Source organism: Hippocampus guttulatus, chromosome 2, assembly GCF_054856545.1.
Source record: "Hippocampus guttulatus isolate MCC_2025c chromosome 2, RoL_Hgut_1.0, whole genome shotgun sequence".
Classification (NCBI taxonomy): domain Eukaryota; kingdom Metazoa; phylum Chordata; class Actinopteri; order Syngnathiformes; family Syngnathidae; genus Hippocampus; species Hippocampus guttulatus.
The window spans coordinates 19,102,716-19,118,304 of NC_141262.1; positions in this window are offsets into that span (position 1 = coordinate 19,102,716).

A 15,589-nucleotide genomic window follows, 5' to 3' on the forward strand; every position below is an offset into this window, starting at 1 on the left:
GTGACAGTGAATCCTTTTTCGTAGGTTCGAAGTAAAGTTAGCGTTTCAAATGGTTTTCAAAGTAGTTATGGTTTCAAATTAGTTTTAGGGTTTGAAGTTGCAGTTATGGTTTATAGCCATATTTGGAATCTATTAGGGTTTCAAATTATGATAAGGGTTTCCAAGTACAATTTTGGTTTCAAAGTTGGGTTTGAGATTAGGCCTAGAGTTTCAAAGTAGGGTTCTAGTTTCTAATTAGGATTGGGATTAAAATGAGTGTTTCAAAGTTCAGTCAGGGTTTCACAGTAGGGTTAGGGTTTCAAAGACGACGCTTAAAGCAGAGTCGGGTTACAAAGTACAGATAGAGTTTTAAAGAAGGGTTAAGGTTTCAAAGTAAGGTTGTACATTGGGGTTGCAAAGTAGGATTAGGGTTTAAAATTAGTGTGAGGGTTTTAAAGTAGGGTTATAGTTTCAAATTAGGTGTATGCTTTCAAATTAGAGTTAGGGTTTCAAAGTAAGGTTTGAAATTAGAGTTGGGATTTCAATGTACCATTAGGGTTTCAAATTAGGGTTAGGGTTTCAAATTCAGTTTTCAAATTAGGGTTAGAGTTTCATAGTATGGATTAAAATTAGGGTTGGGGTTACAAAATAGGGCTTCAAAGTACAGTCAAATGTTTAGTCGGGTTTCAAATTGGGGATAGGGTTTCAAAGTAGCGTTTCAGATTAGAGTTAAGGTTTCAAAGGAGGGTTAGGGTTTACAACTTTAATTTTAATTTAGAGATAGGTTATAAAGTGTGGGTTCAAAATAAAATTAGTGTTTCAAAGTAGGGTGTCAAATTAGCCTTTGGGATTGTAAATTACACCATTTCAAAATAGAGTGATATTTTCAAATTTGGGTTGAGGCTTCAAAGTAGGATTTCAAACAATGGTTTCAAATAGGGTTAGTGTTTGGAAAGTAGGGTTTCAATTTAGGGTTGAGGTGTAAAAGTAAGGTTAGGGTTAGTTTCAAATTAGGGTTGAGGTGTCACTGTAGGATTAGGGTTTCAAAGTAAGGTTAGGGTTTCGAATTAGGCTTGTGTTTAAAACTACAGTTACGGTTTCAAATTGGGGTTAAGGTTTCACAGACAGGTTAGGGTTAACAATTAGGGTCAGGGTTTCAAAGTAGCCTTCGGCTTTCAAATTTGGGTTTCAAAACAGGGTTAGGGTTTTAAAACTAGGTTTGGGGTTTTTACGTCATTTTAGTGTTTCAAATTAGGATTGGGGTTTCAAATTCAGTTTTCCAATTGCACTTAAGGTTGGGGTTTCTGAAATAGGGTTCAGGTTTGTTGGGATGCTTTTTGTTTTTATGTGCCTTTATGTGCCTTTAGCTGCAAAGCGACCACTCTTGGTTATACCCCACTTCTCAAAATCAGCCGGGAGAGGTTGCGGAATGAGGAAAAGCGCTGTCGAAAATAGCTGGCTGGTGGAAATAAACAGCTGTGTGTGGCATGTGACCCGTATTTATCATGTGCAATAGGAGGTGCGAGAGGCACGTAAATCTTTTTATCATCCTCTTGGGCGCATATTATGCTTGCGGGAAACTGCAACGTCTTGCCAATGTGTAGTCTGAAGATGGCGGGGTCTTTGTCCAGGTCCCATGTCCCTCCCTACATCCGTCCTCCGTCCGTCCTTCCATCCTCAAGGCCAGCAGCACGGAGCGCAGCGCTCCGGAGTGGGATAAGTACAGGTTGGATATAGCAAGAGGTAGTTAAGTGCAGAAGACAAACACATGCCGGGACCAGTTTACTCAGGGAGGAGGGCTGAGGTGGCGGGAGGAGAGGGAGAGAGACCTCACCACACGCACGCAAACACGCATGCACGCACAGGTTGTGGCTTAAGAAGAAAAAAAAACAATTTACTGCAGAAGTAAAGCTCTTATTTTAATTGTAAACCACAACTCCAAAGTGCACAATTCAACACAACATTGGAGTTGTTTTTTGGTAGGCTGAACATGAGTTGAAGGAGTTTTATTCCATTGCTAAATATGTATTTTAGTCGATGCGGGACTGAAATGTGCAAATGAAAACAAGAACCTACAAAGGTTGTACTCCTATAAACAAAAACAACACAGTCACTCACCTTTACTGCTTCAATTTTACCAGTTAGAGTAGAAAATATCTAATCGCGCTTTGGATGACGGATGGATTTAAAAGTATTACGAGTGTATTGGATGATCGCATAATGTCTACAATATATTTATTTTTTCTGTCATTTCGTGCTAAAGATATGAAATTTGAAAATATTTAATTGGACACGAATTGGGGCAATTTTGACGGTACTTAGATTTCTAAAGCAACACAATTGTTCACGATAACAGCTTGGTTAGGTTTAGAGTTAGGGAGTAGGTTTAGAAGGTAGGGTTAGGGTTAAGGTTAATGTCAGGGTTCGGTGTTACGGTTTGGGTTAGTGGTTAGGGGTTAGGGTCAGGGTTAGGTTTAGCGTTTAGGTGTTTGGGTTAGGGGGTAGGGTTATGGTTGGGGTTTAGGGGTTAGGGTTAATGTTAGGGTTAGGGTTTTGGATTAGGGGTTAGGGTTCAGGGTTAGTGATAGGGTTTTGGGTTAGGTGTTAGGGGTTAGGGGTTAGAGGTTAGGGGGTTAGGGTTAGGGCTAATGTGTCTGGGTTAGGGTTAGGGGATTAGGGTTGGGGGCTAGGGTTAGAGGGTTACAGTCAGGGGGTTAGGGTTCACATTAGGGTTTAAGATATCCTTTATTAGTCCCAAATAAGGATATCTTTATGGGTTAGGGTTTTGGATTAGGGTTCGGGGTTAGGGTTATGGTTAGGTTTAGGGGTTAGGGGCTAGGATTAGGGGGTTAGGGTCAGGGGGTTAGGGTTTAGGTAGTTGTGTTAGGGTTAGGGGGTTAGGAGGTAGGTTTAGAAGGTCGGGTTAGGGGTTAGGGAGTTTGGGTTAGGGGCTAGGGTTGGGGGGTTAGGGGTTAGTGATAGGGTTTAGGGTTAGGTGTTATGGTTTGGGGTTAGGGATTAGGAATTGGGTTGAGGGGTTAGGTTTAGCGGGTTTCGGTTAGGGTTAGGGGTTAGGGTTAGGGGTTAGGGTTATGGTTTAGTGATAGGGTTAGGGGTTAGGGTTAGGGTTGGGGGATGTGGTTTGGGTTAGGGCAGGGGTGTCAAACTCCTTTCACATTGTGGGCCACATACGGACTCAGTAGATGTCAAGTGGGCCGAACCATTAACATGATACCATACTGTGCTATGAATCACCAAAATCTCATCTCTTTCCTTTGTTTTGGTCTCAAGAAGCATGGATTGGCGCTTTCATATCATTTTCTGCGTTGGGTCTATCTCAGTGACAGACTGAGACTGCTGTTTTCTTCCCCGATCAAAACAATGTTATCTTCTACTGTGATCAAAACAGTGTGCCCCCTATTGGAAATCCACGAATTGCATATTTAAAATATTCATTCTATGTCTAATGGATTTTTTTTTCACTTTTAAATTATCCCGCGGGCCGGATCAAACCTCCTTGTGGGCCGGTTGCGGCCCGCGGGCCGTATGTTTGACACCACTGGGTTAGGGGTTAGGGGGTTCAGGTTAGGGTTCGGGTTGAGGGGTTAGGTTTAGAGGGTTAGGGTTACGGGTTAGGGTTATGGGTTAGTGTTAGGGTTAGGGGTTAGGGGGTTAGTGTTAATGGTTAGTGATAGGGTTAGGGGTTAGGTTAGGTGTTACGGTTTGAGGTTAGGGGTTAGGGTTAGGATTAGGGGTTAGGGTTAGTGGTTACGTTTAGGGTTAGGGTTTGGGTTAAGGTTCGAGTTAGGGTTTAGGTTTAGGGGTAAGGGTTAGGTGTTCTGCTTCGGGGTCCGGGTTAGGATTAGGGGTTAGGGTTTAGGCGGTTCAGGTTAGGGTTGCGGGTTAGGGTTATGGGCTAGTGTTCGGGTTAGGGTTAGGGGTTGGGGGTTAGTGTTAATGGTTCGTGATAGGGTTAGGGGTCAGGAGGTTCGGGTTAGGGGTTAGGGTTTGTATTTGAGGTTAGGGTTAGGATTAGGGGTTAGGGTTAGTGGTTACGTTTAGGGTTAGGGTTCGGGTTAAGGTTCGAGTTAGGGTTAGGGTTAAGGTTTAGGTTTAGGGGTGAGGGTTAGGTGTTCTGCTTTGGGGTTCGTGTTAGGATTAAGGGTTTAAGGATTAGGGTTAGGGTTGAGGGGTTAAATTTAGGGGGTTCGGGTTTGGTGTTAGGTTTTGGGGTCAGGGGTTAGGGTTAACGGTTAGTGATAGTGTTAGGGTTAGAGTTTAGGTTTAGGGTTTAAGGTTAGTGTTAGGGGTTCGTGATATTTTAGTGGTTAGTGGTTACATTTAGGGTTTAGGTGTTATAGTTAGGGGGTTAGGTTTAGGGTTTAGGTGTTAGGGTTAGGGTTTAGGGTTAGGGTTAGGGGTTAGTTTTAGGATTAGGTGTAACCAAACAGAAAAATAAAGTACACAGGAGCTTTTGAAAAGGAAATCACTGTCTACCTTCATCGCGACTTGACTCGGAGGCATTGGACGCATTTTTGCAGCATGGTAACTCTCATAGCTCACGTGTACCGTTTTAAAATGCTTCTCTGGCCCCACCAGATTACCATTCTTTGCTCGCCTTCAGTGAATTATTCATGAAACGTCGTTTGTTGTTTTTTTTTGTTTTGTTTTTTACAACAGCCACCTGCCTTGCATCCCACCCTGCAAATAGAAATATGTGTCGCAGGATATGACGCAAATCATCGTTGACAGAAATGTTGAAATTTAATATTTATTCTCCAAATTTTTACAGCATTGGAAAACGTTGTATGTGTCATGTACTGTATATATGACACATACATACATGACATATATTTCCATTTTCAAACATGTTTGAAAAAGCTCCAGGGAGCCACTAGGGCCTAAAAAGCCGCATTGTAGAACGGAGGCCATGTGTGAAAGGGAGTTTTTACATGAGTGAAACGTTACTGAAGTAAAGCAAATAAGTTGGTCTCCATTTTTGTAACTTTTTGGGCATGTTTGCTGTGTAAACATCACAGGTAATTCAATACACTTTTCATATATAAAAATAAATGTCATCTGTAATTTCGACAATATCTTTTGTTGTGTTCTAAGAACTAAATGGTTGATTATTGTGCCTTAGCTAAGTGAGCTATCGTCTGTACTAAACCCAGTCAGCAAAGGCATCTGGCCCGGATTCGGCATGAAGCTGGCACAGCTGGCCTTGAGTTGGCACCGGCATAATGCATGTGGGCCGAACACGGCCCAGGAGTGGCAAAGGAGGCACTGGCTTGACTCTGGCAAACCAGATGAGGGCCAGTTGTGGAGTGAAGTATTTGGGCCAGAAATCAATTTACAACTCCGGCGCATATATGGCCAGCCAGTATTGAGCCACCCTTAAATGCAGTTTCAGCTTTATTTTTTCAACACAAAGCCTTGTTTTACAATTGCACACCGATGCGGAATTCCATTCATCACACACACACACACACACACACACGCGCGCGCGAGGTTCAATCAGGCCCGCAGGATAATTTAAAAATGAAAAAAATGCATAAAAGACACAGAATTAATAATTTTAATAAGGTGCAATACATTCACTGTTTTGACCAGAGAAGAAGACAACAGCAGCCTCAGTCCGTCACTGAGACATACCCATGACAGCAGACGCTATCAATAGCACTCTCACATTTACACATTTAATAGCACTCTCCTTAGTTTGTAAGGTGTAGGCAGGGATTACATTTAGATTTTATATGCACTTGTAAATGGTTTAAAACTTCCTTTCTTTATAAATCTTGTTTAATCATAAAGTGCATTACTATATTTTTCAACACCACAATTACTTGTTAAAGTTTGTACAATCAATGGGATCAGTTGCAATGCATATATGTGAATGATAAAAGTAAATTGCACATTTGTTGCAGGAAATGTAAGGTGCTTCATGAAATGTTTTGTAAAAGAGTTTATTAAATTTCAACATTTTCCAAATGTTCTTGTGATTCTTTATACCAAAACAAAGGAAAGACATGTTGTTTTGGTTGTTTATAGCAAAGTATGGTATCATTTTAATGGTCCGGCCCACTTGACATCTACCGAGGCCGTATGTGGCCCACCAAGTGAAATGACTTTGACACCAGTGATGTATAGTAAGGCGATTTTAACCGAAAAAAACAAGAAAAGCGTTTTTAGCCGAAAAAAACGACCATGTGTAGTAAGGTGTTTTTAGCCGAAAAAAAAAAAAGGATAGTAAGGCGTTTTTAGACGAAAAAAACGACCATGTATTTATTATATGGGCGTTTTTCGACCAAAAAAAGACCATGTATAAGTAAGGCGTTTTTAACCGAAAAAACCGACCATATATAGTAAGGCGTTTTTAGACGAAAAAAGCGACCATGTATAGTAAGGCGTTTTTAGCCGAAAAAAACGACCATGTATAGTAAGGTGTTTTGAGCCGGAAAAAAAAGACCATGAAGAGTAAGGTGTTTTTAGCTGAAAGAAAACCGACCATGTATAGTATGGCATTTTTAGACAACAAAAAAAATACCACGTATAGTAAGGTGTTTTTAGCCGAAAAAAACGACCACGTACAAAAAGGCGTTTTTAGCCGAAAATAACTACCATGGATATAGTAAGGCGTTTTTAGCCGAAAAAAACGACCATGGATATAGTAAGGCATTTTAGCCGAAAAAAACGACCATGTGTAGTAAGGCGTTTTTAGCCGAAAAAAAAACAACCGTGTGCAGTAAGGCGTTTTTAGCCGGAAAAAAAAACGACCATGTATAGTAAGGTGTTTTTGGACGAAAAAAACAACCATGTATAGTAAGGCGTTTTTAGCCGAAAAAAACCAACCGTGTGCAGTAAGGCGTTTTTAACCGGAAAAAAAAAAACGACCATGTATAGTAAGGTGTTTTTCGACGAAAAAAACGACCATGTATAGAAAGGTGTTTGAGCCGGAAAAAAAAACGACCATGTACAGTAAGCCGTTTTTAGCCGGAAAAAAATGACCGCGTATAGGAAGGTGTTTTTAGCCGAACAAAACGACCACGCATAGTCAGGCGTTTTTAGCCGAAAAAAAAGACCATGTCTCGTAAGCCGTTTTTAGACGAAAAAAAACGACCATGTATAGTAAGGCGTTTTTAGCCGAAAAAAAACGACCAAGTGTAGAAAGGCGTTTTTAGCCAAAAAAAACGACCACGTACAAAAAGGCGTTTTTAGCCGAAAAAAACTACCATGGATATAGTAAGGCGTTTTTAGCCGAAAAAAACGACCATGGATATAGTAAGGCATTTTTAGCCGAAAAAAACGACCAATGTATAGTAAGGCGTTTTTAGCCGAAAAAAAACAACCGTGTGCAGTAAGGCGTTTTTAGCCGGAAAAAAACCCCCACCATGTATAGTACGGTGTTTTTCGACGAAAAAAACGACCATGTATAGAAAGGTGTTTGAGCCGAAAAAAAACCCGACCATGTACAGTAAGCCGTTTTTAGCCGAAAAAAAATGACCGCGTATAGGAAGGTGTTTTTAGCCGAACAAAACGACTACGCATAATCAGGCGTTTTTAGCCGAAAAAAAAGACCATGTCTCGTAAGCCGTTTTTAGACGAAAAAAAAACGACCATGTATAGTAAGGCGTTTTTAGCCGAAAAAAACGTCCATGTATATAGTGAGGCGTTTTTAGCCCCAAAAAAAACGACCATGTATAGAAAGGTGTTTGAGCCGAAAAAAAACCCGACCATGTACAGTAAGCCGTTTTTAGCCGAAAAAAAATTACCGCGTATAGGAAGGTGTTTTTAGCCGAACAAAACGACCACGCATAGTCAGGCGTTTTTAGCCGAAAAAAAAGACCATGTCTCGTAAGCCGTTTTTAGACGAAAAAAAAACGACCATGTATAGTAAGGCGTTTTTAGCCGAAAAAAACGACCAAGTGTAGAAAGGCGTTTTTAGCCGAAAAAAAACGACCAAGTGTAGAAAGGCGTTTTTAGCCAAAATAAACGACCATGTATAGTAAGACGTTTTTAGATTAAAAAAACGACGATGTATAGTAAGGCGTTTTTAGCCGAAAAAACGACCGTGTTTAGGAAGGCATTTTAACCCGAAAAAAACGACCATGTATAGGAGGGCGTTTTAAGCCGAAAAAAAACGACCATGTATAGGAAGGCGTTTTTTAGCCGAAAAAAACCAACCGTGTGCAGTAAGGCGTTTTTAGCCGAAAAAAACCACCATGTACAGTAAGGTGTTTTGAGCCGAAAAAAACAACCAAGAGTAAGGTGTTTTTAGCCGAAAAAAACCGACCATGTATGGTAAGGCATTTTTAGACGAAAAAAAACGACCAAGTGTAGAAAGGCGTTTTTAGCCGAAAAAAACGACCATGTATCGTAAGACGTTTTTAGACGAAAAGAAACGACCATATATAGGAGGGCGTTTTAAGCCGAAAAAAACGACCATGTATAGTAAGGTGTTTTTAGACGAAAAAAACCGACCACGTATAGTAAGGTGTTTTTAGCCGAAAAAAACGACCATGTATAGAAAGGCGTTTTTAGCCGAAGAAGATGACCACGCATAGTAAGGCGTTTACAGCCGAAAAAAAAGACCATGTCTCCTAAGCCGTTTTTAGACCAAAAAAAACGACCATGTATCGTAAGGCGTTTTTAGCCGAAAAAAACGACCATGTAAATAGTAAGGCGTTTTTAGATAGAAAAAAAAGGCCATGTGTAGTAAGACGTTTTTAGCCGAAAAAAACGACCATGTATAGGAGGGCGTTTTAAGCCGAAAAAAATGACCATGGATATAGTAAGGCGTTTTTAGCCGAAAAAAACGACCATGGATATAGTAAGGCATTTTTAGCCGAAAAAAACGACCATGTGTAGTAAGGCGTTTTTAGCCGAAAAAAAAAACGACCATGTAGAGTAAGGTGTTTTTGGACGAAAAAAACGACCAAGTATAGTAAGGAATTTTAACTTAAAAAAAACGACCATGTATAGTAAGGTGTTTTTAGCCCAAAAAAAACACGCATAGTAAGGTGTTTACAGCCGAAAAAAAGACCATGTCTCCTAAGCCGTTTTTAGACCAAAAAAAACGACCATGTATCGTAAGGCGTTTTTAGCCGAAAAAAACGACCATGTAAATAGTAAGGCGTTTTTAGATGAAAAAAACCGACCATGTGTAGTAAGGCGTTTTTAGCCGAAAAAAACCCCGACCATGTATAGTAAGGCGTTTTTAGCCGAAAAAAACGACCATGTATAGTAAGGCATTTTGAGAAGAAAAAAAAAACAACCATGTATAGTAAGGCGTTTTTAGCCGAAAAAACGACCATGTTTAGTAAGGCATTTTAACTCGAAAAAAACCGACCATGTGTCGTAAGGCGTTTTTAGCCGAAAAAAACGACCATGTATCGGAAGGCGTTTTTAGCCGAAAAAAACGACCATGTATAGAAAGGTGTTTTGAGCCGAAAAAAACGACCATGAATAGTAAGGCATTTTAACTAAAAAAAAAAACGACCATGCATAGTAAGGCGTTTACAGCCGAAAAAAAAGACCATGTTTCCTAAGCCGTTTTTAGACCAAAAAAAAAAAACGACCATGTATCGTAAGGCGTTTTTAGCCGAAAAAAACGACCATTTAAATAGTATGGCATTTTTAGATGAAAAAAACAGACCATGTGTCGGAAGGCGTTTTTAGCCGAAAAAAACGACCATGTATAGGAGGGCGTTTTAAGCTGAAAAAAAAAACGACCATGTATAGGAAGGCGTTTTTAGCCGAAAAAGACGACCATGTATGGTAAGATGTTTTTAGATTAAAAAAACGACGATGTATAGTAAGGCGTTTTTAGCCGAAAAAACGACCGTGTTTAGGAAGGCATTTTAACCCGAAAAAAACGACCATGTATAGGAGGGCGTTTTAAGCCGAAAAAAAACGACCATGTATAGGAAGGCGTTTTTTAGCCGAAAAAAACCAACCGTGTGCAGTAAGGCGTTTTTAGCCGAAAAAAACGACCATGTACAGTAAGGTGTTTTGAGCCGAAAAAAACAACCAAGAGTAAGGTGTTTTTAGCCGAAAAAAACCGACCATGTATGGTAAGGCGTTTTTAGACGAAAAAAAATGACCAAGTGTAGAAAGGCGTTTTTAGCCGAAAAATACGACCATGTATCGTAAGGAATTTTAACGCGAAAAAAACAACCATGTATAGGAGGGCGTTTTAGCCGAAAAAAAACGACCATGTATAGTAAGGCGTTTTTAGCTGAAAAAAACGCCCATGTATAGTAAGACGTTTTTAGACAAAAAGAAACAACCATGTATAGGAGGGCGTTTTAGCCGAAAAAAAACGACCATGTATAGTAAGGCGTTTTTAGCCCAAAAAAACGACCATGTACAGTAAGGTGTTTTGAGCCGAAAAAAACAACCTTGAAGAGTAAGGTGTTTTTAGCCAAAAAAACCCGACCATGTATAGTAAGGCGTTTTTAGACGAAAAAAAACGACCACGTATAGTAAGGTGTTTTTAGCCGAAAAAAACGACCATGTATAGAAAGGCGTTTTTAGCCGAAGAAAATGACCACACATAGTTTACAGCTGAAAAAAAAGACCATGTCTCCTAAGCCGTTTTTAGACCAAAAAAAACGACCATGTATCGTAAGGCGTTTTTAGCCGAAAAAAACGACCATGTAAATAGTAAGGCGTTTTTAGATGGAAAAAAACGACCATGTGTAGTAAGGCGTTTTTAGCCGAAAAAAAAACGACCATGTAGAGTAAGGTGTTTTTGGACGAAAAAAACGACCATGTATAGTAAGGCGTTTTAACTAAAAAAAAAAAAAGACCATGTATAGTAAGGTGTTTTTAGCCAAAAAAAAACACGCATAGAAGGCGTTTACAGCCGAAAAAAAGACCATGTCTCCTAAGCCGTTTTTAGACCAAAAAAAAACGACCATGTATCGTAAGGCGTTTTTAGCCGAAAAAAACGACCATGTAAATAGTAAGGCGTTTTTAGCCGAAAAAACCCCCGACCATGTATAGTAAGGCGTTTTTAGCCGAAAAAAACGACCATTAATGGAAATGGTCGTTTTTAATTAATGTGGCCGTCCACATTAATAGATAACATATTTATAAATAAGATTGACCATAAAATGGAAAGTGGACTTCTCATTAATGACATAAGTGACCACCTACCTGTTTTTGCAGTTTTTCATAATTATTTTGATAGAAAAGCTAAGTCAACAACTCACATAACAGAAATAAGACTAAGAACCCAACGCTCCACCGACGCCTTTAAGCAAGACCTAGAAAAACAAAACTGGACCGAGGTCTACTCAAACGAAGACCCAAATACAGCGTTTGAAGTATTTCAGTCTACCATAATCTCTTTATATGATAAACATTTTCCATTAACTAAAGTCTCCAAAAAGTATAAAGACCCAAGTAAGCCATGGATAACGAAAGGCATAGAAAACGCATGTAAAAAGAAAAACAATTTATATAAATTGTTTTTAAAATTGAGAACTGAAGAAGCAGAAAAAATATATAAGACCTATAAAAATAAACTAGTAAATATTATAAGAACCAGTAAAAGAGATCATTATCATGCACTATTAGAGCAGAATAAAAGTAACACACAAGAAATATGGAAGATACTTAACCAAGTAATCAGAAATAGTCCTAAAAAAATGTATTATCCAGAGTATTTTATCAAAGGCAAAAATACTATTTTGGAAAAAACTGCAGAAATAGCAACTGAATTTAATGAGTATTTTGTCAACATCGGCAGTAACCTAGCAAAACAAATTCCTGATCCAACAAACTTGTTTGAAATAGATAGATATGTAGAAAAAAACTCCTCCACGATGTTCCTTACTGCTGTAAAACAAGAAGAAGTATCAAATATTATAAAAACTTTTAAAAATAAAAAGTCAACTGATTGCTTTAATATTGACATGACAATAATAAAGCAGATTATAGAATATGTAGTGCGACCTTTCACGCACATATGCAACCTGTCATTCAAAGCTGGTATCTTTCCATCAAAAATGAAAATTGCTAAAGTTATTCCAATCTATAAAAGTGGAGAAAGACATCGGTTTACAAATTATAGACCAATATCACTACTACCACAATTTTCAAAAATATTAGAAAAACTATTTTCTCGCAGACTTGATAGCTTTATACAAAAGCATGCGCTGTTAAGTGAGAATCAATATGGCTTCAGGGAAAATCGGACCACCTCAATGGCAGTTATGGAGTTTGTGGAAGCAATAGCCACTAATATAGACAACAAAGAATTTACTGTTGGGGTTTTCCTAGATCTAAAAAAAGCTTTTGACACAATAGATCACAGTATATTATTGAAAAAACTAGAAAGATATGGCATTAGAGGTGTAGCTTATAAATGGATAAAAAGTTATTTAGAAAACAGATATCAGTACGTGCAACTCAACAATAAAAAAACGAATCAACTAAAAATCACTCACGGAGTTCCTCAGGGGTCAGTGCTTGGTCCAAAACTATTCATCTTATATATAAATGATATCTGCAAGGTCTCAAAACAATTTAAATGTGTCCTGTTTGCTGATGATACAACTTTCTACTGTTCTGGAATAAATCTGAAACAGCTCCTGACAACCGTAGAAAACGAATTAAACAAATTAAAAAACTGGTTCGACAGAAATAAATTGTCACTTAACCTGAAAAAATCGAAGTTAATTGTTTTTGGCACAAGACCAATCAAACACCAAGCTAAAATTATGGTAAACTCAATTGAGATAGAAAGAGCGTATGAAACCAAGTTTCTCGGATTAGTAATAGACTCAAAACTATGTTGGAAGCCACATATCGATAACGTAAAAAGAAAAATAGCCAAAACCGTAGGGATCCTCTACAAAACCAAGGAAGTGCTAAATAAGAGATCTTTGTACACATTATACACTTCATTATTATTACCATATATGACCTACTGTGTGGAAATATGGGGAAATGCCTGCAAAACAAACACACTCCCTATTCTCAACCTACAAAAAAAAGCAATTCGAATTATTAATAGATCAAAATATACGGAACCCACAAATCCACTATTTATCAAATTAAATACGATGAAATTTTATGACCTGGTTGACTTTAAAATCTCCCAATTAATGTACAAAGCACACAATAACCTGCTCTGCCAAAACATTCAGAAGTTTTTCGAAATTCGAGAAAGCAGCTATGATTTAAGAGGTACCAACTTATTCAAAAAACTCAAAACAAGAACAAACATCAAGCAAAGAAGTGTATCTATCAAAGGTGTTAATCTGTGGAATAATCTCGAAACGGACCTGAAAATGAGTAAATTGCTTGCTGAGTTCAAAAACAAATTCAAAAAAATAGTACAAACAACCTACATCAATCAGAGTTAAAATGATAAATTCAAAACATTAAATATAATGATAAATCAGAACTAAGTTGATAAATAGAGAAAGGTATATAAATATCCATTATGAATACAAGAGAAAATTGACACAAGAGTGTCAGGGTGTGGAAGTATATAATCCCGATACAAACCAAAAGTTGTAAAAATATCACGGTTAAGGGTAAAGTATGAGCCTTAATGGAGACTTCTTTCTTCTTACTTTTTTCTTATATAGGAGGGCGTGTTAAGCCGAAAAAAAAAACGACCATGTATAGGAAGGCGTTTTTAGCCGAAAAAAACGACCATGTATAGGAGGGCGTTTTAAGCCGAAAAAAATGACCATGGATATAGTAAGGCGTTTTTAGCCGAAAAAAACGACCATGGATATAGTAAGGCATTTTTAGCCGAAAAAAAACGACCATGTGTAGTAAGGCGTTTTTAGCCGGAAAAAAAACGACCATGTAGAGTAAGGTGTTTTTGGACGAAAAAAACGACCATGTATAGTAAGGCGTTTTAACTAAAAAAAAAAAACGACCATGTATAGTAAGGTGTTTTTAGCCAAAAAAAACCACGCATGGTAAGGCGTTTACAGCCGAAAAAAAGACCATGTCTCCTAAGCCGTTTTTAGACCAAAATAAAACGACCATGTATCGTAAGGCGTTTTTAGCCGAAAAAAACGACCATGTAAATAGTAAGGCGTTTTTAGCCGAAAAAAACCCCGACCATGTATAGTAAGGCGTTTTTAGCCGAAAAAAACGATCATGTATAGTAAGGCATTTTGAGAAGAAAAAAAAACCATGTATAGTAAGGCGTTTTTAGCCGAAAAAACGACCATGTTTAGTAAGGCATTTTAACTCGAAAAAAACCGACCATGTGTCGTAAGGCGTTTTTAGCCGAAAAAAACGACCATGTATAGTAACGCGTGTTAAGCCGAAAAAAAACCCGACCATGTATAGGAAGCCGTTTTTAGCCGAAAAAAACGATCATGTATAGTAAGGCATTTTGAGAAGAAAAAAAAACCATGTATAGTAAGGCGTTTTTAGCCGAAAAAACGACCATGTTTAGTAAGGCATTTTAACTCGAAAAAAAACGACCATGTGTCGTAAGGCGTTTTTAGCCGAAAAAAACGACCATGTATAGTAACGCGTGTTAAGCCGAAAAAAAAAACGACCATGTATAGGAAGGCGTTTTTAGCCGAAAAAAACGATCATGTATAGTAAGGCATTTTGAGAAGAAAAAAAAACCATGTATAGTAAGGCGTTTTTAGCCGAAAAAACGACCATGTTTAGTAAGGCATTTTAACTCGAAAAAAACCGACCATGTGTCGTAAGGCGTTTTTAGCCGAAAAAAACGACCATGTATAGTAACGCGTGTTAAGCCGAAAAAAAAAACGACCATGTATAGGAAGGCGTTTTTAGCCGAAAAAAACGACCATGTATAGTAAGGCATTTTAACTAAAAAAAAAAAAACGACCATGTATAGTATGGTGTTTTTAGCCGAAAAAAACGACCAAGCATAGTAAGGCGTTTACAGCCGAAAAAAAAGACCATGTTTCCTAAGCCGTTTTTAGACCAAAAAAAAAAAACGACCATGTATCGTAAGGCGTTTTTAACCGAAAAAAACGACCATTTAAATAGTATGGCATTTTTAGATGAAAAAAACAACCATTTATAGTCAGCCGTTTTTAGCCGAAAAAACGACCATGTTTAGTAAGGCATTTTAACTCGAAAAAAACCGACCATGTGTCGGAAGGCGTTTTTAGCCGAAAAAAACGACCATGTATAGGAGGGCGTTTTAAGCTGAAAAAAAACGACCATGTATAGGAAGGCGTTTTTAGCCGAAAAAGACGACCATGTATAGTAAGATGTTTTTAGACGAAAAAATGACCGTGTATCGTAAGGCTTTTTAACCTGAAAAAAACGACCATGTAGAGTAAGGCGTTTATAGCCGAAAAAAAACGACCATATGTAGTAAAGTGTTTTAACCCAAAAAAATGACCATGTACAGTAAGGCGTTTTTCGACGAAAATAATGACCATATATAATAAGGCGTTTTTAGCCGAAAAAAACAACCATTAGCAGTGAGGCGTTTTTAGCCGGAAAAAAAAACGACCACTTATAGTAAGGTGTTTTTAGCCGAAAAAAACGACCATGTATAGAAAGGCGTTTTAGCCAAAAAAAACGACCATGTTTCGAAAGGCATTTCAACCCGAAAAAAAACGACCATGTATAGGAGGGCGTT